General features: G+C 49.6%; 2 protein-coding genes across 4 annotated transcripts in view; one reads left to right on the forward strand and one right to left on the reverse strand.

Annotated features, from left to right (window-relative positions):
- The window catches only part of MACROD1 (mono-ADP ribosylhydrolase 1), a 186,039-nt gene that overhangs the window by 56,489 nt on the left and 107,288 nt on the right, over window positions 1-22,262 (forward strand). The window lies entirely within an intron of this gene.
- FLRT1 (fibronectin leucine rich transmembrane protein 1) overlaps window positions 1-22,262 on the reverse strand; it is a 77,932-nt gene that overhangs the window by 13,932 nt on the left and 41,738 nt on the right. Inside the window, exon 3 of the mRNA XM_034776303.1 lies at window positions 5,781-6,531. The gene's annotated coding sequence lies outside the window, so the exon portion shown is untranslated. The remainder of the gene's footprint in view (window positions 1-5,780; window positions 6,532-22,262) is intronic.

A 22,262-nucleotide genomic window follows, 5' to 3' on the forward strand; every position in this document is an offset into this window, starting at 1 on the left:
CTGCCCAGACCCTGACCAAAACCAGAACGCTATTGTGCTGGGCACTGCACAGACCCCAACCAAAATCTGGACCCCCATTGTGCCAGACGCTATACAGACACATATTGAGAAACAGTCCCTGCCCTAAAGATAGTACAGTCTAAATAGACAAAGGGTGGGAGGGGAAACTGAGACACAGAACTGATTTGCCCAAGGTCACCTAGTAGGTCAGTGGTAGAGCTGAAACAAGAACCCAGGTGTTCTGAGCCCCAGTCCTGTGCGCTAGCTATTGGACTACTGCCTCCCTGGGCTCAAGTCCTGGCACTGCCACTAATCTGCTATATGACCTTGGGTAAGTCCCTTTCCCTCTCAGTGTCTCTGTTTCCCCTCCCATCCTTTCTCTATATAGACTGCAAGCTCTTTGGGGAAGGGACTGTTTTTCAGTTGGGGTCTGTGCAGCACTCAGCACAACAGGGGATCAGAGCTCGGTTGGAGTTTGGTGCGTGCCTGGCACAACAGGGGCTCTGGGGTCAGTTGGAGTTTGGGCAGTGCCTGGCACAATGGGGTCCCTGAGCTTGGTAGAGGTCTGAGTCGCTGCTATAACACAAACCATATTATTATTAAACAGGAACTCTTTGCAACACTGAAAGCCGCTTGCTAGGTTTATCCTGTCTTTCAGCGCGGCTGTGTCCTGGCTGGGTTTATCTGCTTTTATAATCAATAATAATTATTCTGTCCACAGGGGATCTTTCACAGCCCTGGTTTGTAACAAAGCTGCTAATGCCTCAACAAACCAAGCATTTAGGGCCCCATCCAGCAGGGTGCTGAGTGCTCTCTAGTCCCGCCAGCCTTAGTGCAAGCCAAGGATGCTCCAGCCCTTTGAGTTATGCAGTGAATAATGTTTAGGGGCTTGATGCAGCGATAAATCAAGGGTTTATTAATCTTAAACTCTGATATTCAGGCTTTGTAATGAATTGACTTTCAGGGCCTCCTGTGGTTCACTGGAGGGTTTAAACCTGACAGCAGATAGACAGCTGGCGAGCCAAGATCACTGCCCTGCTCCATTTCCACATATTGGTTTTGATGGTCCAGGGGGGAATTTCTGGTCGTGGAAAAGAGCTTGCAACAAGCCCAGCCTATCCCAGTGGTCAGGTCACTAATCTGGGATATGGGAGGCTTACATGCGAGTTCCTGCTCTGCCTGATGTGGGCCTCAACCTGTCTCTCCCACATCCCAGGTGGCGTGCCCTGACCACTGCGTTGTAGTCAGTCTCTCTCTCTTTCTCCTGGCGAAGCTGTTCTACGTTGTAGAAATAATTAAACATTCATTGGGGCAGAGAGAGATTCTCTCCCCTGGTGGTTAGGGACGGGTGGGATGTGGCAGACCCAGGTTTAAGTCCCTTGTGTCTAGATACACAGGATGAGAAGGGTCATGGAGCCCATCACTGTCTGAGACTTGTCAAGCTCCATCTTCAAGCTAGCTGGGTTGTTTGCCTCCCACTGCTCGAACTGGGATTGGGAGGCTCCAGAACCTCCCTTCTGTGACAGGGGGAAACCTTCTTCTCATTGCCAGTTTCAATTGATTCTTGGCCAGTTTATCCCCATTTGTTCCTGTGCCAACACTGTTCTTTAGCTTCAATAGCTCTTCCTCTCTCCCTGGGGTCAACCCCCCTGGTGTATTTAGAGAGAGCAACCAGTTCCCCTCTCAGCCTTTGTTTAACCCGGCTAAACAAGCCCAGCTCTTACAGTTGTCTCTAGTAAGATTGCCTCTCCATTCCCCAGATCAGCCTAGGAGCCCTCCTCTGCACCAGGGCTAGTTTGAATTCTTCTATCTTGGATGTGGGTGACCAGAACTGTACACAGTATCCAGATGAAGTCTTCCCAGTGCCTTGTCCAATGGCATTCATACTTCCCTAACTCAACTGGTAATCCCTTGCGCGATACATTCTAGGATCAGATTTGTCCTTTTCTTGGCCGCATCACATTGGTGGCTCATCCTGCGATCAACTAATACCCAGGTCTGCTCCAATGTTGTTTCCAATCGATGAGCTCCCAGTTCATAGCAGAAATTCCTGTTGTTAGTTCCTAAGTCCTTGTACTTTGCACTATTAGGTCTATTTGAAAATATGGCCGTACGTGCCTAGGGGCTTTGGAAAATGCCAGTAGACTCCTATCTTCATCTTTTGGCACCTAAATCCATTTGGAAATCTACCCCAAATCCCTTTAGAAAATAGGATTTAGGCTCCAAAGTCCCTTAAATGGCTTTTGAAATTTTTGTCCCTTGTCTTCACTAGAAAATGAAGTGATGTTAGAACCCAGACTTGGGGGAGGGTCATGTTAGCTAACATGCTGTTAAACACTACTTAGCTGTCAGTATTTGAAGGGGCAAGTGGAGTGCCACCTCATGTGGATGTATGTGGTTAACCCTCTAGCCTCAGTGGGGTTTAACCAGGACTGGCTGAGGTTCTGTCTTCACTGCAGAGTTAACTTGAGTTAGCCTAGCTCAAGTGAGAGTGTCTACACACTGTGAAATACCACTCTAATAGCAATACCCACATGGGCACTGCACTCACTCGTGGGAGTCGCTAGGACTTCTGGGAGTGTATTCCATGATTCTTAGCACCGTAGACAGCTGAGCCACTCTAATTCTCTCCCATTAAATGGGGGAAGATTGTGTCTGTCCTTTCTGGGCCCACAGGAGATTGTGGGAAAGCACTGGAGGACTAGCAGCACTCGAGTAGTGCTAGCCTGCATCCCCACTACAGAGCAGTCATATTAGTAGCTGACATGTTCTGCTCACTTGAGTTTTAGCCTATGTCCTTCTGGGGCCAGCCAACCTGAGTTCAAAGCACCACCCCACTCAAGTGAAGGGGTGTTGTGTGTAGACAGGAACTGAGTTAGGGACAATACTCCTGTTAACTTTGCAATTGACTGTATAGCTGGGTTTAATGTTGTGTTAGTTAACATGACTCCTCAGGGTCAGCTTCTAACATGACCTAATATTTTGGTGAAGGGAAATTCTTATTTAATCTTCCACCGGATTTTAACTTGGGTTAGCACGACGGGGGTTAAAAAATACATCCTTTCTCTGATACATCCTGTCTTCACTAGGACAAAAGGTGTGTTCTTAACTCATGTTCGCCAAAGTCCTAGTGGAGACATCGCAAGATGTAGCTTTAACATGAGTTAGCAGGTGGAGGTGAATATTGCCAAGAGGGAATATCTACACCAGGGGTCGGCAACCTTTCAGAAGTGGTGTGACAAGTCTTCATTTATTCAGTCTAATGTAAGGTTTCGCGTGCCAGTAATACATTTTAACGTTTTTAGAAGGTCTCTTTCTAGAAGTCTATAATATATAACTAAACTATTGTTGTATGTAATGTAAATAAGGTTTTAAAAATGTTTAAGAAGCTTCATTTAAAATTAAATTAAAATGCAGAACCCCCTGGACTGGTGGCCAGGACCCGGGCAGTGTGAGTGCCACTGAAAATCAGCTTGTGTGCCGCCTTTGGCATGCATGCCATAGGTTGCCTACCCCGATCTACACTGCAGTCTTGGGCTGTGACTGCAGCAAACATAGTCCCATCTGAGCTACCTTTGATCTAGCTAGTGCAGGTACAAATAGTGGAGCTAGCGCAGCACAGGCTCGGCAAGCCCACGCTAAAGTCTGTCCTGCTGCAGCTTCTTTGCTATTGGTACCTGAGCTAGGTAGATTCCAGATAGCTTGGGTGTGTCTAGGAGTGCTGCAATTGGAATCCACTGGTGAGTGTGCGTGACAGGCCCCCTCTCTGCTGATGCACAGAGGAGAGGAGAGTTACAAACGCCTGCTCTGGTGCTTTAGTCATTTATGCTTTGAGCTCTGGAAGTTCCTGGTTCAATCCCTGGTATGTCAGCCCAGCGTAGTGTCCTTGTGGGCATTAACTCCACATGCGAACGACTTGCCTTCGCTAACCCAAATTGTGAACATAGAGCTTTGTCCTAGTGAAGATGCCCCTATTGTCCATAGAAGAAGAGTGAACCCTTGGCCAGTCCTTGTGCATGTTTTAACTGCTCACCCCATTAATGAGATTAGAAGCTTAGCCAGCCTGCAAGAGGCAGCTTCTGCTGATATTTCCACTTGCTGCAGGGCCAAAGGCTAGCCAAACAGGGAAAGTGTGTGCATGGTGTTTCTGCTCCGGCCAGCTTTTCCCAGCTCAAAGCCATGCACACCGGGGGCTGGAAAACAAGAATTTCAGCCAGCCAAAGATCTCAAACTTTTGATGTTTGTTTTTGTTCTGCATTGGAACAAAAACGAGAGTTTTTGAAAAAGCATGAGAGAGCCCCCAGTGTAGCCAGCTACCCCAGTGGCCAGGACACCGCCCTACGGTGCAGGAGACCCAGGGTCACGTCCCTGCTTTGCCTGATTTGGAGAAGGAACAGGAACCTGGACGTCTGTATTTTCTGACAAACATGGTTTGGGGAAGAATTCCCCAGGAGCGCTCCAGAGAAGCACTGGGTCCATGTGCAGTTACACAACTGCCCTCCCCAGGTGCAAAGCTTGTATCCAAATCTCTCTCAAGCACCAGGTCCATGCTGCCTTTAGTTGGTAAAGCAGCAGGAATCCAAAGCAATAACTGTGGCTGCTGCATCTTAGGGTGTGTTACCCAGGTGGAAAATGGGCCTTTAGGACTTAGCTGAGCTCCAGTTCAGGCTGTGGGGATGAACCCAGGGATCCTGCAGAAGCCATGCACGACATCCTCACTTCCCACTACTCAGAGGCTCTCCAGACACAATCAGATGGATCTTGTTGCTGTGGCCAGAGGTTATATCTGCCCTTCAATTCTCAAGCCTGCCAATTGCCTGGAGGCTAAATTATGGAGGCAGTGTGGTCTAGTGGAGTGAGCACTGAACTGGGATACAGATGAGTTGGGTTCTGGTCATGGCCCTGATGGTGACCTTGCGCAAATTACAGCCCCTCTGTTCCTCAGTTTCTCCATCTGTAAAATGGGGATAATGATCCTGCCTTCCTTTGGAAAGCACTTTGAGTTCTGCTGATGGAAAGCACTAGATAAGAGTAGGGGCAATTATTATTGAATCCCAGGATAGGCACCACGCTTAGGCTAGTCCCTGTCAGAGTGAGGAGCTGCTCCATTACCTTGAGCAGTTGGGATCCAAATGCTGTCAGGCACTCCAGGGCTCTAGGCACCACCCGTAACCCTGGCCATGCCCCTCGCTATGATGTCAGCAGATGGCAGAGTTAAGATGCACGGGGAAGTTCATGCCTCGGGTAGTTGTTTCAGGCTGTCTGCAGACTGAGGCAGGTGACATTGACACTCAGGTCATGTTTTTCAAGCTCTCTCTTTGATCTCTCTCCCTCTTGCCCCCCACAGACACCCTTCTGTCTTTCTCTAAATGAAAGCTCGGATTCTAACCCTGAGACTCCAGGAGCTGTTTTAACCCTGCTCCCCTCAAAAGCTGCAGTAGAACCCAGACGTCCTCCCGTCCTGCCCCCCTCTTTAACCCGCTAGACCCACTCCCCTCCCAGAGCTGGGAATAGGACCAGGAGTCCTTACCCTCACTGCTCCCGCCCCCCCTCCCCCCCCGGTGAGCATGGAGGAGTATGCCCCACGTTGTCTTCTGGATCCCTGGGACATAACCCTTTTTGGTGATTTCTCCCTGCATTTCATGCAGCCTCCCGAGTGTTCCCCATTCATGCTGATGGAGCGATACCATCCCCATGGCTTTGCTGCAGGCAGCTAATGTGTGTGACCGGCTTTAGCCAGGCTCCAAATGTGCCTGCTTCAGTTTATGTGTTAAGCTTACCTTCCTGCTACGCCGCTCCCTCCTCTCTGATCAACTTGGGCTTCAGACTCCTACTTCCATCGATGGGGCTGCAGCTTTGCAAACTCCAAGGGACTTTTTATGTCCACAGCGGGCATCAGTTCAGCTCGACCTCTTTTATCCTTCTTCCCAACCCAACACACCCTGCTGACAGCGATATATAATCAGGCTAGCCCTCCCCAGCAACCATGCACATTTCGGGGGCTGTCGGACTTCAATTCAGCTCGGCTCTTTGTAAATCCATCCTTTTCAGCGTCAGGTTCCAGTTTGCAGTCTGAAGGAATTTTTATTTCCTTGCAGGTTGTCCCAAGAGCCTCCCTTTTTTTGGCAATCTCTCCCCCCGAGATCTGGTGTCTGATTCCTCCTGCTTTCTTCCCAAAAGTTACTTAAAACAGGATAATAAACCCAATCCTTTCTCAAAGCCCCCCGGCAGCAGGGTGTTCTTGCATGACCAAGCTGAGGGATTTGTATTCACACCCACTCTGTGGAGGCAGAGTTGCTGTGTTACTCAACCGTGGAGGTAGCTCCCCTCCAATCCGCTTGACATACGCTGCTGAGTTGTCATGGCTGGCTTCAAAGGGGGAGCGGGCTCTGCTGCTTTTGCTTTATGACGGGATAGCCTTTCAAAAAAGAAAAGGAAGGAAAAAATCCATTCCCAGCACAGGTTTGACGTGAGATCAGCCCTTGCAGCGAGGAATCCAGGGCATTATCCCTCCAAGTTGCAACTTCTCCCCTGCAAAAATGATTGGAATAGCTATTAGGTAAAGGGTATTTGCAAAGGAGGAAACAGCAGAGTTGCTGGCCTAGTAATTAACAGCCATTGAGCTGTGTGTGTGTGTGCAATCTGACACTGCCAGTAGATCAGAGGAACACACATTCACACATTTGCACTGAGAAGGACATGCACACAGATCGTCATAAACAGACTCAGGTAGAGATTGACACACACAGACTCCCTAACACATAAATGTGCACAGAGACTGAAACACACACAGAAACACAGGCAGAGAGACACACTCACGGGGACACACGGTCACACACACACACACACACACACACACACAAGAACATATACATACATATGATCTGTCTCTCTCTCTCTCACACACACACACAGTCTTTCACTCAGACACAAACACATACGGAGTCTGTATTTCAGTGGATCAGAGTTGGGAGAAATAATTGTGCCATCCTTCATTGCCAGACCTATGTTCATACCAATGAGGCTGCAGACAAACTAGAGCAAGCAGGTGACGAGTTCTAGGTACTCAGAACTTTGTGAAAATGAGAAGCCCCTTAGCTCAATCTCTAGATTTGGCTGAATGATCCACATTTTTCAAAAACGACTTAGTGATATTGGGTGCCTGACTGAGACTCCCAGGGTTTCTCAGAGGGTACTTTCTGGACACCAGGTGCCTGCATTTCAGAACCCCTTTAAGAACAAAACAGCCCCAAATCATGAGTTTCACTGGAAAATGTAGACTCTTGTGGCTGGACTTTTCAAATAATAATATAGCGCTTTCCATTAGTAGACCTCAAAGCGCTTTACAAAGGAGGTCAATATCATTAGTTCCATTTCATAAATAGGGAAACTGAGGCACAGAGTGGGGCAGTGACTTACCCAAGGTCACACAGCAGACCAGTGGCCAAGCAGGCAATAGACCAGGTTGCCCGAGTGCCAATCCAATGCTTTATCCACTAGGCCACAGAAAGTGGGGTCAAATGCGTAGATTTAGGCTCCTGAAATCCCATTTTCAAAAGCGACAGATATTTAGGAGCTGAAGTCCCATTGATTTTAAATGAAATTTAGGCTCCTAAGGCCCAGATCCTCAAAGGTATTTAGGCTCCTAACTTCCATTGAAACTAGGCACCTAAATACCTTTGAAGGTATGGGCCTAAATGACTTTTGAAAAGGAGACAGGCTCCTAAATCACATAGGCACATATGAAAATTGTGCTCTAAGCTTCTAAGTCACTTAGGGATTTTTGAAGATGTTCCCCTAAAAGCCTATGAGACTTTTGAAATTGGAACTTGGGCACTTTTGAAAATGTCACCCATTAAGCACCATCTCCCAGTTAATTTCTAATTCCCCACTCCTTTGAAAATCTGTTATTATGGTAAGGGTTGGAAGCACTGACCAAAATGGATTTTTGAACTCGTTTGAAATTTCAAAATAATTTTCAATTCAAGATGGGTCTGTTTTCCATCCTCTCACCCCCCTTCATCCACAAAATGTTTTCAGCTGAAATTTTGATCACAAACATCCATCAGCATTTTATTATTTACCAAAAATTCCAGAAAGCGGCTTCTGATGGAAAACGTTCTGTGGAACTTTTCACCGAAGAAGGAAAGATTATTCTAATGTTGATGATTTTCTGTGCAAGTTTAAAAAAAAAAAGTTTTTGGCTGAGGGAAAAAACTTAGTTCATAAATTTCATCGGATTCTAAAACTGATGAATTTTGGCGAAAACTGCTTCTGGAGAAGCCACAATCTCTGAGCCTCTGTAATGCAGAGGAATGAAAACTAGGAAGAGGATCAGAGATTAAATTTCAGAATGAAATCAGAATAACATAATCTGTGTTCAATCAAGGTTGTATACACATGGGCATTGCCTTGGTCAGTAGAGACTTCTGTGTCAAGGAGGGTGGGGATTCCAATCACCCACACATACCTGGGTTGGTATTGGTATAATAAAAAAATGCTCCCATCCTGCCTGATGTTTTGGGATTCTGCCTGGCGATGAGCCACACGGCTCTCCCAAGAAAGAAAAGAACAGAAGGGGGAAAAGCATTGAGTGAAGGCATGACTGGGATAAATGACTTCAAGACGGAGAGCTGTGGGGGGAAAGAAAAAGAAAAGCTGTCTGACGTCTGGTGGCTTTTTAAACCATTTCTGCTAGCGTGGGGTGTTGACAAATTGGCTTAAAGTTTCAAGACTGCATGGTATGGTATGAATCCTTCGTCTGGCATTATCTGTGCTGCCGGAACTTGTGTTATGGAAATCGGGAGCCTGCAGCGTGGATTTCTCCAATTAATTTCCAGCAAATGGGATTTTCACAGCCCATCTCTGGACCCCTTTGCTCTAACTTTCCGTTCCGCCTTTCCTCTCTTTTCAAGCAAAACCACATGGGTTCGTGGTGCAAAGAAATGAAGTTTGTGCTCCAACCCTCCCCCTTAGAATCAGACCCCCGGAGGCCAGATTTTCCAGGGCTCAGCACCACAAGTGAGGACAGAATTTTCTTCCTCAAAAGCTCAGTTCCCATCCTGCTGAAAAGCCAAACATGAGTATCCCACTGAGTGTGGGCTGTAGAAATCTTGTTCAGTTGTGGGGCTGGAAGGGTCCCAGAGCTCAGGCTCCGTCCCAAGCCCAGAAATCTTCACAGCAATGAAACAGCCCCACAACCAGAGCCCTGTGAGCCTGAGTTGGCTGGCATAGGCCAGCCACGGGGTTTTCTTTGCTGTGTAGACATACCCAAAGCCATCCACACTCTCAACAGCCCGATCTTCCTTGCAAGCCTGTCACTTCTAATAACCTGGAACCCTGAGCGCTTTTAGCCCTGCTACCTTACGGGAGCAGCAACTCACCCCTGTGAAGAAAACCTGTGAATCTTCCTTCAAACCCTCCACTTGCAATTTACTGGGCTGGTGAAAACAACCCAGCTTCATTAGTGTCACTGAGGCCAGATCCCCTGTTGTTGTGAAAGGGCATTTGCCTTATTAGAGCCATTGGGGTCAGATCCCCAGCTGGTGCAAATAGGCCATAGCTCCACTGGAGCCAATGGGTTCAGATCCCCAGCTAGTGTAAATCAGCATTGCTCCACTGAATTAAAGGGAGTTACACCGGGAACAACTGGTCATTAGAGTCAGTCTCACCAATAATGTCTGGCTGATGCACTGCACCCTGCAGTGCCACTTGCTGCCACTGGGGGTGATGTTTGGTGGAGCAGATCCACTCCAAGACTGGGGCAAAGGGAGAAAATATAGCCCCCCTGAGAGGACAGGGCTGTCTGCCCATGGCCCACTGCAGCCTCTACTCTCAATTCTCCCTCTCCCGTCCCCCCACGCGCAGTCCTGACACTTTCTGTTTCTGGGCACCGATGGGAACGCAGCTCTGCACTGCAAGCCAAAGCTGCTGCTCAGTGCTTTGGCTTCCAAGCCGGCACCACATAGGCCCGGTCAGTAGCAGCTTCAAAGCCCTCCCTTATTAATGAAGCATTCCTGGTTCATTTCAGCACTGAAAGAAACCTGTGTAATAAAAGGCGCTAAGGGAGTCTCAGTGGAGGGGCAGGGCCCCGCAGAAAGCACAGGAGCGTGGGGCGGTTCTGCCAATAGAGCACAGGAAGCGCCGTGCTGTTCTCCCAGTGGGGTTATGGATATAGATAATCCCCCTCCCCCCTTATTCTGCAAAACTCAGAGGTGAAGCTTAAATCCCCTTTGATGTTATTACAAGCTCTTTTTTCCGTTCAATTAATAGCAAGGAAAAGAAGTGCTGTGAGAGCTCCCCAGAGCCAGGTACGCTGGTAACAAAGGCACCAGACTGGATCAGACCAATGGCCCAGCCAGCCCGGCATCCCATTCTCACCCCCTCACCCCCGCTGATCACACCAATGGGGCCATCTAGCCTGGTATTCTGTTCCCACTCCCTGACCCCAAATCAGACCAGTTGGCCCATTTAGTCCAGTATCCTGTCTCTCCCCCGCCCAGATCAGACCAATGGGCCCAGGTAGCCTGGTATCTCATCTCCCACCCGCTGCAAGAAAGCCTGTCTCTGCTGTTATTGGTATGTACTGTGTGCATGGAGATAGCATCCAGGAGACCCAGACGGGAACCCTGTTGTGCTAGGTGCTATACACTCCCTGCCCCAAAGAGCTTATGTTTGAAGTAATCTATGCCTCAAGGTGCTACTGAAATACCGCTAATAATGCACATGCCAGAATTGGGCTTTGATCTTGGTACTACTGTCATACCAATAATAATGTGCTCACCATAATGACTACTCAGTCTGGACTGGGGCCTCTAGGTGCTATCATGATATCAATAATAATGCACACCCTATAATGACTCATTGATCTGGGCTGGGTCTCTAGTTGCTACTGTAATACTAATAACAACACACATCATAATGATACCCTGATCTCCGTCAGGATGTGTAGGCACTGCCATAATGTGGACAGTATAATGATGCTATCGTAATGTCAGTAACAATGCACATGCTATTATGATGCCCTGATCTCAGTCTGTAATACAGATAATAAGGATGAAGCGGCTAGTGCACATTCATGATGCTGCCCCCTGCTGATTGGAATGAGAACCATATGTCATAGGCCCCCCCATCCGTTAAGAGCAGGGGGCGATTCTCTGTTTTCTCTCCATGCTTCTCTGTACCCTGAGTGTGAGTGAATGTGACTCTGTGACATTCCCCGCCTCTTGCTAGAAGCAAACCCCAGAAGTGACTAGTCAGGCCGGGTTAGCTGCAGCCAGCTCCGAATGTGAGATTGGCCATGTTTAAAGCAAGGGGAAATATTAGAGGGTGAGGGAGATTGTTGTGAGCAAATTCGCAAAGGCATCTCACCAGCACCAGGGCCGATTGGGAATCTGCAGTGGCACGTCTTACCCCAGGGTACCTGGGCTGTGCCCTCTCCCTGCAAGGGCAGCTAGAGGGATGCATGCAGCAGCCCCTGGTTCCAGCCAGCGGCAGATGAAAGCGTCTCACACACAAGCATGGCAACAGATTGTCACCAGAGTTGTGAAGAGGGAGAGCGGTGTTAATTACTGGCGGGCGGCAGGGCTCTTTGATCTTCCCCACTGCTTGCAAATTAGTGTCTTTGGGTTTTTTTTAACAATAATGAAAAAGCTGCTTTTGTTTCAAACGATCAAATGAATGAGTAAATACTCAGGTGCAGTTTGTGCAAAGCAGAGAAATCTGTAAAGAAGCAGCAGAGTGAACTAACAGGTAGGGACACTGGATTGGGAGGCCGGACTCCTTGGTTTTAGTCCTACCTCTGAGAGGGGAGGGGAGTCTAATGGTTAGAGCAGTGGGGTGGGAGTCAGAATCCTTGGGTTTTATTCCCAATTTTGGGAACGGAATGGGGGTCTAGTGATTAGAGATGGGGGCCTGGGAGCCAGAACTCCTAGGTTCTATCCCCAGCTCTTGGATGGCCATGGGGTTTGGTGGTAAGAGCAGGAGAGCCTGGGAAACTGGACTCCTGGGTTCCATCCTTGGCTCTGGGAGGGGAGTTGGGTCTAGTGGGTTAGAACAACAGGGATGGGAATCAGGACTCCTGGGGTCTGCTGTGGAAATTGATTCACATATTAACAGTGTCCAAAGTCAAAATAGTAAGGGTATGTGTAAGTGGGTATGCATGTGGCGTGTGCACACCTGTGTGAGTGTGTGCTTCATATGGATTCATTTGGACCGGATCCACCCTAGCCCTGTGCCCTGTGACCGGTGGGAAAAGATGCTGTCAAATGCCACCCGAATGAGAAGGTTAGTGCATTGCTCTCACCTCGCAATGGTCTAAGTGACAGCAAATGGGCAGCCTGCAGGCGAAACCAGACTCGGTTGTACCATAAGGCTGGTAGCTGCTAGCTTGGGGTGGGTGATGGAAAGAATCTTTTACTCCCTAGCAGGGATTGGAACAAGTTATTATCGACCTCTCGTTTGTGCAGTCAGACTGGGAATTATTGTACTGGTGGAGTAGGATGGTGCCTTGGCAATTAGGCTGCCCAAACTCCTTACTCTGTAACTTTGCTTCCCAACAAAGAAACCCACATAAATAAATTCTGCCTGTCATTGGAGAGTGCTGGGGTGCGGGAAGGGGGAGGGGAGTAGGGATGCTGGATTGGGAGAGAATGCCGGAGCTCTTTCCCTGCTCTGGAAAGGGGTCTAGTGGTTAGAGCAGTGGGGGCTGGGAGGCAGGGCTCCTGGGTTCTAATTCTGGGCTTGGGGGAATCCTGGCCTCTCTTGTCCTGGAGGAGTGCATCATTAACTCCACGGATCGGCCTTTTATTCATTAGCCAGTGATTTTCTTTCCTCCACCAGGAATCTAGATTTTACATTTTTAAAAATGGCGTTATTATTAGACTGTCTCCTCATCCCAGAGCTGGGAGCAAAACCCAGGAATCCTGACGCCAGGCTCCTCCTCCACCCTTCCCTGCCTTCCCTTTATCTGCCAATTGCTTTGGATTGATTGTTCCAGTGTGAGGTTGAATCCAAATTGCGTCGACTCACCACTTAATTTGAAAATCAAAAGCTTTGATATTGAGATGTAATCCCTCAAAGGAGCAGCTGTGCTCCAACCACACTGGGGAGGGGTGCTTCCACATTTCGGCTTCCTAGCACGGTGGAAGGGCAAGAAGACACAATCGCTCGGCAGGGAATGTGGCTGATTCTGGGGAGCTACCTGCCTAGGGTTACCATATTTAACAAATTAAAAAAGAGGACCCTCCACGGAGCCCATGGCCCCGCCCATTTCCCACCCCAGCCCCCCCAACTCCGCCCCTTCCCGGCCCAAACCCGCCCTAACTCCGCCCCCTCCTCCCTCCCACTCCCAGCCATGCGAAAAGGGCTGCCCGAGCGCTACCGGCTTCACGGTTTGCCGGGCAGCCCCCAGACCCTGCGCAGCTGGAGCCCGGGAGGGGAAGCGCCCAGCCGGGGGCGGAGGGTCTGGAGGCTGCCCGGCAAACCGTGAAGCCGGTAGCGCTTGGGCTTCGGGCAGCTCCTGTGCCTCCGGACCCTGCGCCCCCGGCCGGGCACTTCCCATCCCGGGCTCTGGCGGCGCAGGGTCCGGAGGCATGGGGGCTGCCCAAAGCCTGTAGCGCTCGGCTCTTAAACAGAGCCGAAGAGTCAGGGGAGGAGCAGAGCCGCCGCGGGAGGGGAAGTGCCCGGCCGGCATTTTCCCAGACATGTTTGGCTTTTTGGCAATTCCCCCCGGACGGGGGTTTGATTGCCGAAAAGCCGGACATGTCCGGGAAAAAACGGACATATGGTAACCCTATACCTGCCTCTGATTGGAGAGCCAATGTTTATAGTTTCATACAGTTTAAGGCCTGAAGGCACCATTCAATCATCCAGTCTGACCTCCTGTCTATCACAGGCCATTCAGTTTCACCAGTTACCTCTGTGTTGAGCCCAATGAGTTCACTTACACTGAAGCATGTCAGTCCTCAGGAGACTAACCTGTTGTGAGCCCTGGGCAAAGAACAGAGGAGACTGAGAGGCCCCCAATATCTGAGGCCCCTGTGCTGGCAGGGAATTGATCTGGTGAGACATGTCCAGGTGATCCCAGCAGGCAAAAGTGAAAGTGAAAACCCCCAAGGTCCCTACCAGTCTGACCTGGTGGAAATTCCTTCCCGACCCCAAATATGCATGTTAGTTGGACCCTGCACATATGAGCAAGACCCACCAGACAGTCTTTTGAGCAAGGAGATTCTCTAGACCACCTCAGAGGCTGGCTCATCCTGTCCAGTGTCCCATCTTCAGCTGTGGCCAATCCCTGAGGCTTCATGGGTAGGAAAAAAACCAACAGCAACCCTGAGAAAACATCTGACCAATTGTGCAGGAAAAGTCCCTTCCTAACCCCTGCAGGTGACTGGCTGAGCCCAGAAGATTAGATTAGAATCATTGTCTTTCTTCAGAGCTGCGAGTACTAGGAGCGTGTTGAGGGCAATGAAGATAATCCCCTTCTCCCCATAGCCTGTGAAGGAAGGGGATGAACAGGGGGATGCAGATGTATAGTTTTATGGGTGGAGAAGAGGCCTTGGAGGATTCCAAGTCCCTGGGCAGACATGCCAACCTGCTGTTAATATGCACTTTTCATCAGCAGCTTTTAAAGCATTTACAAAGGAGATTGTCATTGTCCCCATTGTACAGACGGGAAAACGGAGGCACAGAGACAGGTGGAGTGATCTGCTTAAGGTAACACACCAGGCCAGTTGTAGAGCCAGGACTAGAACCCAGGTGTTCTGAGTCTCAGATCAGTGCCATATCCAGCATGTTTGCCCTGGCTGATGCCAGGTCTCCAACGACTGTTAACTGTAGCAAATTGCTAGTGTACGTAAGGCCCAGGAATCAGGATGTGTAAGAATCCCAGGATGTGTAGTCTAGAGGTTAGAATAGGTGGGACCAGGCATTAGGACTCCTGGGTTCTATTCCATTCCCTGAGGCTGCTCTAACTTATACCAGCCCCAGAACAGTGGGAATGGCAAGGTGTATTGAAGCCAGAAGCCCCCCCTCAATTCCCAAAAGGCAGGACCAGAGTAAATGAGAATCAGGCCAAAGATGTGTAATTTTCTAGGCCTGGCCAATGCAGAATTTATCCCTGGGGCATGGCTGCAGAGGGCAGCATAGAATAGAAAAAAAAAAAGAGTGCACTTTAGTCCCTTTATTTTTAAAAAATAATTGGAAACAGAATCTGCATAAGGAAAAACCCAACAGAATGATTGGTCCTGACTGCTAATATTTTGGCGCTGTTTTAAATATTCCATCTAAAATAATTGCCCCCGCCCCCCAAAGGCCCAGAATGGCTGGTTGGTTTGTGTGAAAATCCCTGCTTTCTAGCAGCCAGGGCTCAATGCAAAAGGGCTGACTCGCCCTCAATGCAAAGCATGCATTGATTTAAAAGTGCTGGTCATTTATTTGAATGCCTCTGTGTGCAACATTTCACTGGCGCTCCCCATAAAATACAACACACGCCTTTTGCAGTCGCATGCGCAGTGCATCCTGGCAGCAAAGCAGGGTACACATTTTGTTAGTGGGTCCTTTCTTATTGCCATAGCTTGGAGTTGGCGATGTGGTTGCTGAATCAAAAGGAAGCTTCAGAAAGGATCTTCATGGGGCACGGAGTAATGGGCAAACAGCACTGAATACATCACTGGGAAAGGGGGGAATGATCTGTAGGAAACAGGATTAGACTTGAGATCCTTCTAGTTTAGTTTAGAATGATCTTCAATCTCTCACTGTTAGAGCCCAGTCCAGTCCCTTCCCCTATGCCTCTCCAGCATACAGGGAGAATTCACCTCTAGTTCACAAGGTCAAGTCCAACCTCAGTCAGTAGAGATGGAGCTTCATTCCCTGCACCTTGGCCCACGGGTCACGAGCTCTGTGGATCTCACCCTAATTCCTTGTGAACAGGGGCCTGTATTCAAACACCTTGCCTGTTTTTCTGTCACCCCACATTGTGTGTGGTCATTTGCACTAGTACAAAGTGAGTGGAAAACACAAAGGGCTGCTTATCCTTCACACGTGTGCAGTTCTTTGCAGTAGCACAGTGTTAGTACAAAACACCGGAGGCTTGATTCTCCATTGCCTTGGACCCTATGCTGTCATTTGTACTAGTGCAAAGTGAGTGTACAACACGAGAGGCCTGATTCTCCATCACTCTGCCCCATGTGTGCTCATTTGCACTAGTACAGAGCAAGTGTGGAAGGCCACCCAGTTGGAACACTAGCATTTTACACTCTAGTGTAAATGATGCAGGTTCAGAAAAAGAGAACAAGATCCCTAGTGTTTCACACTCAATTTATACTAGTGTAAATGACTGCATAGGGCACAAGGCCACTGAGAGCCACGCTCATTGCACCCTTTGAGTCACTGATTGTCCACTATGGAAACTGAATTCCTTCTGCACCCTGCTCTGTCTACCACCCCTTTAACAGCTGATAGCCCCTGAACCACCATCATCAGGCCATTCTTCCCTTTGCTGGCTGGAAACCAAGATTCCCAACTACTTCTTGAATGCACAGAACTTTTTGCTCCAGATAGCAGATGCCAATATCAGATGGGAATTGAAGGAGCAAGTCCCTCATGCCCCACAAAAAATTCCAAGAGAGTAATCGGAATGATGTGATCTTAAGGTGGAAAATCGAGCAGACAGAGTCTTGCCTTGCACAGGTTCATAGAAATTATCTTCCAGCTCCAATGGGCCATATAAAATTACCCATTGGCAGACACAGCCCAGACAAGAGGTGGAAACAGGCAACAGGGAGTGTGTGCAAATTAATCTGAACTGAAATAGCCACATTGCAGCCTTCATCCCCTGCTCTATACCTCTTCCCTCTGCCACCTGCAGTCACCTTGGTGGCAGCTGCACCAGACCCCCAGTGGCAGCAGGTGGTACCGCACCTTGCAGTGCATTAAACCATGCAGCACAGCAGCATTTTGAATCGATAGCACTGGGGAGGGACTGCACCTGTCGTGTTAATTCCGTGCCGGGCTGTAATGTGTAGCTGAGCGAGGGCTTCCTCTTGGCCAACACATCAAGTACTGAACCTGAGACATTCAGAGCTAAAAACATGAGCTGCTACCACTAGAGCTGGTGGTCTTTAGCCAAGGGGCCCTACCTAGGGGATGGCACGGGGGGACTTGTAGCCAGAGCAAATAATGGGTTTCTCAGTGTATGGCAATACTGAAAAATCAGGGGAAAATATGTTTGGGGTCAAACAGAAAACAACACTTTTCAAAATTTTCAGTGAGTCAAAAAGTCTAAACCAGTGTTTTGCTTTGGGACATTTTTAAAATGTTTTTAAATTAAAATAAAATCAAAGGCAATTTTGGAATGAAAAATCAAAACTTTTTGATTTTTTTCAGACTGTTTTCCCCCCTCCCCCCCGAACAATTTGGTGAAACCAACACAAATTCAGGAAACGGAGCTGCATTTTTTGCTGACAGATGTTTTGGTCGGAAAACGTCGCCCAGCTCTTGCTGTGCCGTGCTCAGCAGATGTTACGTCTGCAAGAGGGTGGACGTCTGTGTGTGGGGAAGTGCTGAGAGTGCAGCAGGACCCTCTGGATCTTTCACTCCTGGTTTCCATTGGAGCTGGCGTCCCAGCCACGACCCGAGCAGCCCCCTCTCCCCATCACAGGCTGCCTCAGACATTTATGGAAGCAGACCAGTGTGCTTGTCTGCTCCTGTTCCCTGCCTCTTGCTTTCCCTGGTGACCTCCCTGCCCTTTGCCATCTGCAGGGATCTGAATGTGACACTCCGCTCCAGGGCAGGCCCCAGATGTTGCATGGAGCCGGGTAGATTCATTTCTTCATGCTGCTGCAGCAGAACAAATGTGGCTTGATGCAATTAGGCAGACAGACATTGTGATAAGGGCACTGCAGCAGGACACAGGACACCTGGGTTCTTCTGCTTGCTTTGCTGCGTCAAGCCCCTTCCCCTCTCAGTGCCACTGTTTCCCCTCCCACCCTTGTTCTTTTTAGATTGTAAACTGTTCAGTTCAGGGACTGTCTATTACGGTGTGCTTGTGCAGCACCCAGCACAATGGGGCCCTGATCTTAGTTGGGGCTTGTGCATCACCTGGCACAATGTGGATTCTGATCTCAGTTGGGATCCAGTCTCAGTTTAGGCCCCACCGTAATGATGCTAATAATAACACTGGGGTCATATGAAAAGTTCCCAGGCACTAGTAATGGAGTCAGACTGGAACCGTCTGCAGCAGCATTCACTTGAATCCACACCGTGGACTGGAGACCCAGATGATAGAAATGGGAGCACAGCCTTGGTAGTATTTGAACCTGCAAACTCGGGTGAGTTGGTGTGTCTCAGACATAGCCATCTAGCCACAGCCACCCATCTAACATTCATCTCTACCCTTACCTGCAGTACAGAGCCCCTCTATTGATCCATCAATCCCCATCTTCCACATTTATCTGTGTATCCCCATGCATAGCCCTGTCTCTTTCTCCCCTCCCCTTACTGGCTCTGCTGTGTGGAGCTCTGTGCCTCTGAACAGAAGCAGCTCAGCCAGTGGACAGGGCCACTTCCCAGCCTGTCCCTCGCCCACTCCCAGGGGCTTTCCCAGGGGCTGCTCAGGCTGGAGAGAGCCCAGAGGGTAAGAGCCTGTCAGAGCATTCGGGAAGGGCCCGCACTGAGCCCAGTGTTTTGAGGGGAATCAGGCAAGAGGAGGCTCTGTGAAGTACCCATTCTACAGGGTGTTTAACATAGTGACAGCTATTTATACAGGGATCCCTTGTCCGGTGCTGACATGCAGCACGTTCTGGGGTAAAGTGCAGGGGCTGTTTACTACAGGGATCCCTCATCTGGCACTGAGATGCAGGTAGCTCTGGTGTGGGACATCAGTTTATGCAGGGATTCCTTGACAGGTGCTGACATGCAGCTGCCTCTGGGGTGGAGCAGTTGTTTATACAGGGATGTGTCACTTGGTGCAGAGGTGCAGACACAGGTTTGGGCAGATATTCATACAGGGATCTCTTGACAAGCACCGAGATGCAGCTGCCTCTGGGGTGGAACATTTCTACCCATGCCGGCAACACTTTAGGACGACTGATGTATCCAGCAGCTGGTGGCTTGGAGAAATGGTATTAACTGAGCTGGATTTTAACCAGGGCACTGGGAGTGAAAATAAAATCCCTGCCAGAACCTCCCCCTCCCCCCCCGGCCAGTTCTTTAATGATGGCAGTGCGGGAGGGGGAAAGCCAATTTCCCCCGGATCCCCAGCTCCTAAGCTTCTGCTGCAGCATGCGGCACCATTTCACCAACACTGCAGCCTGCTCCCTTCCACATAGGCACCTGAGCTTTTTCAGCACAGATTCCCCCGGGCTTCAAGGACATTTCCAGTCTTCCTGCCGTCTGGCAGAGCAGCTGGTGGCATGGAGGGGAGTTTAAGGAAAGATTTATGAGACAAGTTAAAATTTAATTTGGGTGGCAGGGCCTGTGCTGCTGCCATGCTCCTGGGCCAAGATTAATTGCTGTCTTGCTCACAGCACTTGATCCCCCCCCCCCCCCCCCCCATTTAGCATCCAGTGAAGTAGTTCAGGCCAGGAATGGGGAAGGTCTGATACTAAGGGGATGGGCAGGATCTTAGACTTTGCATAGAATGTGGCATGAAACGGAATGGGACAGAATGTGGCTTTATGCAGGAAATCGTGTGGACAGAGGACAGGACTGGGGGTCAGGACTCCTGGATTCTATACCTGGCTCTGGGAGGGGAGTAGTGTCTAGTGGTTAGAGTGTTTTTGGGGACGGGGGCTGGGAGCCAGGACTCCTGGGTTCTATTCTCAGCTCATGGAGGGGAGTGGGTTCTCATGGTTAGACTCCAGAGGGTGGGAGTCGAGACTCCTGGGTTCGATTCCCAGCTCAGGTCGGGAACACACATGTAGCTACTGCAGGGAGGGTCTGGCCTGTTGCCTATACAGTGAGTCATGTGCTGTCAGGAGCTATCTACATAATAACTATTAATAACACCAGATAGTGGGAGTCTGGGGGGAGTGAGAGAGATGAATGAAACTGCACTCCCAGCCGTAACCCTCCCGCAGCACAGACTGGAGCTCAACTGCGCACGCGAGATTGATTGAACTTGTACTGTCTCCTCGGGCATCCCTTTGTGCTGGACAGATCCTCAGCTGGTGTCAATCAGCAGGAGTTCTGCTGACTCCAGTGGAGTGATGCTGATCTGGCTGGGGACGCCAATGGAGTGATGCTGATGTACACCAGCTGGGGATCTGGCCGCTTTGAGTCAAGTGGAGTGGTGGGCGCTGCACAGACCTCAACAGAGACTGGAGCCCCCACTGTGCTGGGTGCTGCACAGGCCCCCACCGAAAGCATGGCCCCATCCTCCTGGGTGCTGCACACATACTTTAAGAGACAGTCTTTGCCCCACAGTGCTTGTCATCTAACAGACAAAGGATCATTATCCCATTTTACAGATGGGGAAACTGAGGCACAGAGAGGCGGCATCTGGGATTTTCAAAAAACCCAGGAACCCATCTCCCAGCTTAAGCAATCGGGGTACATGGGGAGCTTTAGACAGCCCCAGGAATTGAACACAGTTGTTCTGCATCCCATTCTGCATCCCACTCTGCCCCCCTAAACCCAAAGCCAGGCCTCCAGGGGCCTTTCATAGCCCGTGGCCAGGAGCCTGTATCATAGATTCTTATCCCTCCACCTTTTAATCCTTGCTGGGTTGGCGTTGACCACGGCTTTTGCAGCAAATGAGATGTTGTGGCTCCGTGGGTTGCATCTGTTTAAATATTTAATGGGGGATTTGTCTCTACGCTCTCACCTGGCCCCTCTTAAAAGACTTCCTAAATAGCTTCCGAAGCTCTCCCGCTGATCAAAGCACACAGTTAAAAGAGATGCCTAGTTAATCTTGCAAGAGCTCCTGGCCTCAGTTAGACCCGGCACTGGCTGCAGGCAAAGCTGCTGCCTTGTGGATGGTACCATGTCAGGGAAGGGGCAATCCGAACAACTGCTGTGGAAGCCGGCATTCCGGGGTCCTCGAACGTTCAGGGAGCATCAAGGTGTGACATACCCCAATGCTGGGGCTATTTGTGGTGTCTTGCCCAGAGCCTGGGTTATAAGGAAATGCTTGTCTGTCTAGGCAGATTTATACTCTGTCCATCCATTTGTAATATCTATCTGTCCATTCGCATACACTCCCCTCTATCCATCTCAATCCATCTCCCCTCCATATTCCTATATCCATCTAACCATCCCCATACATACACACTGTTGAGAACTGACAGACACATGCCTGAATGTGCAGAGAGCCTGCAACAATAGCTCCTAGGGGTGCGAACAAGGCATGGGGGTGGAGCTACAGCTGCCTACGTCCTGACAGTGCCAACTATCCTTAACAATGACAACAAAGAGCGTTTCCCCCAGCTCTCCTTGCTTCTAATCCTCCTGCACCTTTCCCTTTGCCAGTTTCCAGATTGGGGGTGGGCGGCTAATTAGAGTTTATTCCACCAGGACTGAGAATTTGAGGCAGGGGTTGAAATAACTGAATTACCCTAAACTGCTCATCTAGTTGCACAATGTAATTGGATTGATTTTGCATGCGGTTTATATATATATATTGTTCCCCTTCATCCCAGTTGCCAGCTGCATTTAATATTTTAATTCCCTAAGCTTCTTTAGACTAGGGCAACCAGGAGAGAGAGGTGTTTATGACCAGGCCTTGTGGGGGTGTTTGGGGTGGGACAGTTCTGGCACTCCTTTGTGAGCTTGAGTCAGAAAGTTTAGGGCTCTACAGGAAGACTGGGAGTCAGGACTCCTGAGTTCGATCCCCAGCTCTGGGAAGAGAGTGGGGTCTAGTGGTTATAGCAAGGTGACTGGGAGTCAGGACTCCTGAGTTTGATCCCCAGCTCTGGGAAGGGAGTGGGGTCTAGTGGTTAGAGCAGGGTGGCTGAGAGTCAGGGCCCCTGGGTTCTATCCCACCTATGCTAGAGCTGAAGTGGTACCTAGCCCTTCTGCTCTTCACAGGGGCAGGTATCACACAGTTTTCTTAAACTCCCCGCTGTGCATGCAGACACCTACACACACACACACACTCTGCATGTATCTCCCCCCACAAAACACTCTACGGGTGTCCCCCTCCCTACACACACACCATGCAGCTCAGCTTGAGGAAGCATGCAAAGCCAAGCCCTGTGTCACAAGGGGCTTTGGCAGCTAGATGTCTCTCCCCTCTGCCCTACCCTCCACTCAACCTGCAGATA

The sequence above is a fragment of the Trachemys scripta genome, chromosome 7 (genome assembly GCF_013100865.1).
Source record: "Trachemys scripta elegans isolate TJP31775 chromosome 7, CAS_Tse_1.0, whole genome shotgun sequence".
In the NCBI taxonomy this organism is placed as follows: Eukaryota; Metazoa; Chordata; order Testudines; family Emydidae; genus Trachemys; species Trachemys scripta.